A 4,237-nucleotide genomic window follows, 5' to 3' on the forward strand; every position below is an offset into this window, starting at 1 on the left:
TAATTTTTGGTGCTCGAAATCCTAATCTTCATCAGATATAGTCTCGGGTTTATGAGCTGCAAAAACTGGCAGATCCATCTTCTTCACGAACAACAAATCTTTCGTCTTGTTTCTCCAAACATTATAATTTCTCTCATTTAAACATACCATCTTGCTCATACTCTCCTCCATTTCATAAAAACCTGGATAAATAACCAAGGCTCTGATATCATTGTGGTCCATATTTGGCTAGTCCTTTTTCTTGTAGGAAAATGTTTGCATACTAGCTTCCGTATGACACCTGATTATTTCAGTCCTAACAAGTAGTATCAGACCAAGTGGTATCAGAGTACAAGTCTTTGAAAGACTTAAGCACATAAGAGTGATTTTTGAGAGAGCTTTCATCAAAAGAGAAGAGAGAAGAAAAGTATTTGTTTTGCTGCAGATTTTTATTCCGACCAGCCAACTTTAAATAACGTTTTACGATTCGTTAACCGTTGGATCGGGCTAAAATTTTGACTGAGTGTTTGTAACATCTTGGTTTTGATTTGAATGGTAAAGATCGGATTTAGTGACCCGTAGCATCTTATTTCGAGCCCCGAACAGCATCTCCGTTCTTGTGACTTCTCCTCATTCTTCAATTGATTTGTTGTTGCTCTTGTTGTTATTGTTGCTCCGTGTTTGGTACTTGTTGTGTAGCCAATTTGGAGAACTTTTATAACCCTCTTATTATTATAGTGGAGCTATTTGGATCTTTGTGATCCCGTGATTTTTACCTTCGATTTGAAGGATTTTTCACGTTAAAATTTGGTGTTCTTTATCTTCTTTATTTTCGGGTTTGCCTCTTCCTCGACATAACAAGTGGTATTAGAGCGAGGTTCAAGTCAGGTTCATCTTAGCGGGTTTAATTCTAGCCGCAACCTATTTGACAGTTATCATGATTTTTATCTGAGAAATTTGACCGAAGTATTACTCACGTTGAGACAAACTTTGTGGTGGAGATTTGGAGATGCAACCTGTTGAAGGTTATGTGAAGAAGGTTGATCAAGTTCTGTTTGTCAGAAAATTCAGGCCAGGGGGGAGAATTGTTAGGTGTTTGTCCTGATTTTCTTACCATATTTGGTTTTTCTATCTCTTGAAGGAAAGGACAACATATTTACCATAATTGAATTTTTCTTTATGTAGAAGGAAATTATAAATATCTCATAATTGGCTAGTCATTTTCTTGTAGGAAAATATTTGGACTTCTATAAATTGAGGATCATTCCTTCTCATTCAGTAGCATCCACAATGTAGCCATATGGGGTTTGAGAGTCGTATTTAGTGAGAGAATTTTACGGGACAAGTGTTAGTGTGTCACTTGCGTTTGCCTCTTCGTGAGGTTGTTCTCTCGATATTTTGTGCTCTCTTTTATATAATGGATTGCTTATCTCCATCTGTGGACGTAGGTCAATTGACTGAACCACGTTAAATGTCTGTGCCTCTTTTGGTATATTTATAATTTATTTTCTGATTTATCGTTGTTCAAGATTTGCTTTGCTAGCTTCCGTATGAGACCTGATTTTTCGATCCTAACACTTTGGTGCATGAGACTTATAGCCTGTTTGGCCAAGCTTTGTTTTTGGGCCAAAAGTGCTTTTTTGGCGAAAAGCACTTTTAGCCAAAAATTGAGTTGTTTGGCCAAGCTTTTGGAAGGAAAAAAATGCTTTTGAGGAGAAGCAGATGCAGTTTTTGAGAAGCAGAAAAAAATAGTTTCTCTTTTCTAAGAAGCACTTTTGAGAAAAATACACTTAGAAGCAGTTTTCAAAAGCTTGGTCAAACACTAATTACTGTTCAAAAGTGTTTTTCAAATTAATTAGTCAAACATAAACGGATTCTCATCAAAAGCACTTTTTAAAAAAGTACTTTTGAGAAACGCACTTCTCAAAATAAGCTGATTTTAGAAGCTTTACCAAACAGGTTATTAGTTTGAATCACTCTAAACAAAGGTTTTTTATTTCAATAGCTAGCTCAGTTCAGATTCTCTTGGTGAGAGTAATCGCAGTTTTTTCTGCACTTGCTCATCTAACATCATGTTACTACAGTTTTCTTCACGTAGATCTCATGCGTTAGTTTTTGACTACTACTTAACAATTTTATAGAGCACCATAAGAAGAAAAATCATTTCAAGTTTAGAAACACTGGTTGACAGTAATCCCGAAGTTCAGTCCTAACAATGAGGTAATTTCCAATCTCTCAAAAGATGTTCGTCAATCTTATACTATATAGTAGTAATATGTTAAAACTTAAAACTACTCTCTAGAGATGTCTCAGGTCAGGCCAGTGTGGCGTCTCATGTACTAAACCATCAAACTCACCTATTTCATCATTATTGTTGCATTTTGATGGAATGTTTTTGGCTGTTTTCTCTTACATCAAAAACCTAGCTAGGTGCATCTCTAATTCTTAGTAACTTTTTACGTAGGGTAGTCCGCTCAAAGCTAACTACTTTCTGGATATAGAAAACAAGAGCAAGTACTAGTGCACAAATTTTTTATCATTGGCCAAAATTGATGTATTGCTTATGGCTCCAATCATTGACTCCAATGAGGATTCATGCACCAAAATTACATTTGTGAAACTTGTCGTCCTTTAATTTATATACTTCATTCTTAGTAGTTTGGACTTTGGTCACACACACTCTTAGATAAACTCTTTTCTTCAGAGAATTTGAGAAACCACACACATTACCTGTTCTTTATAAAATTTCACCTTATTCATTCAGAAATTAATCATAACGGTGTTAGAATTATACTCATATATTTATTAAATAAAAACCAATTACTAATACATATTAATGGTAGCATTAATCATTTATTTATTTAAGTACTTATAGTCTGTTTCATGGTTGAAACCAATCATAATGAAAAGAACAAAGCTAGAGACTATGTGGTAGTTTGGTTTGAAGACAAGTTAACTAGTCCGAGATAACTTATCTTGTGATTACTATTTCACCATATGTCAGGTATAAGTTATCTTGGTATTATTTTTAATTATTCCAGGATTAGTAACCAAACAAGACGATACTAAATTTTTATCTCAAGATTATTTTTGCTTATTCATCGTACCAATGTGTAATTATAGACACCCACCTTGTACAAAAAGTTTAAATAAATAGAAAATAAATTAAACTAAAATGAATATATACAGCAACATCATAATATAAAGTATATTTAATTAAGTGACAAAACACCAGAGAAGCCAACCCATAATCTTGATGATCGAGCTAGATGTTGTGGAATCAGGAGACATATCAAAAGAAAGGTTAAATTAAAATTTTGAAAAACCCAAAAGGCATAGTTCCAATAGTTAAAGAAAGATAATGAATCCCTTAAGATTTTTGCTCTTCTCTTTATATAAGTTTAGTTTAAACTTGTAGTGCAAGAGCATCAACAGCAGCATAAGAAGTAGCTAAGAGAGTAAAATTAAGAAGCAGTATATTTAGCTTATTAATTCTTGGAGCTAACACAGATATATTTATATTTGATTTGGTTTATTACTAATATGATACATTCATCAACCCTCTGCTCCCTTGCTATTGCCTTAGTTTTGATTTTCCATTTGTTGTTTCTTGTTCATGCTGACCAAATTGTCACTAATGATCTGATTGTTGATTCCTCTGGGGATTCAATGGAAGTGGTAAAACTCTCTCTCTCTCTTCTTTTACTGTTGAATGCAACTATATGTGTAATTAGAGGCGGATCTAGAGTGTCGCGAGTTGGTTCAATTGAACTCGTGATCATTTTCATTATAGACCATATATGTGTGTATACTAATAAAAGTATTTTTTAAAAATCCGAAAAAGTAGTATAACTATAAGTTTTGATGAACTCATATTTCTAAAATGCTCATAACTTTTAATTTGTTAAATTTAAATTATAGATCTGCCTCTAAATATATTGTATATATATGTATGTGTATATAAGCTTGGTTTCTTGTTTTTGTGTGGAATGTTTAAGCATTTGGAGGATTGATGCAGGAAAAAGGTGGATGTGGGAAAGAGAGAGGTGATTGCAAACAAAGGAATGGTAATGGAGAAGGAGAAGAGAGTATGTTTGAGAATGAAGACTATATCTATACACAGTCTACTCTTCCTTAGGTGAATCTTCTCTTTTATTTTATTTTTCTTCCTTTTTTTTCACTTTGTAACATAGATTTTGATCAATTCATAGATATTTCAACTTTTGATTATTAATAAGATTGTTTTATCTTTTTGTGA

At 33.2% G+C, this 4,237-nt stretch overlaps 1 long non-coding RNA gene across 1 annotated transcript; it reads left to right on the plus strand.

Moving 5' to 3' along the window:
• The first annotated feature begins 3,269 nt into the window (after positions 1 to 3,269).
• LOC104090004 (uncharacterized) lies at positions 3,270 to 4,237 on the plus strand. Its single transcript, XR_684840.4, has 2 exons — positions 3,270 to 3,657; positions 3,998 to 4,237. It is a non-coding gene; the product is annotated as an uncharacterized lncRNA (long non-coding RNA).

This window comes from Nicotiana tomentosiformis, chromosome 5 (assembly GCF_000390325.3).
Source record: "Nicotiana tomentosiformis chromosome 5, ASM39032v3, whole genome shotgun sequence".
NCBI classification, from domain to species: Eukaryota; Viridiplantae; Streptophyta; class Magnoliopsida; order Solanales; family Solanaceae; genus Nicotiana; species Nicotiana tomentosiformis.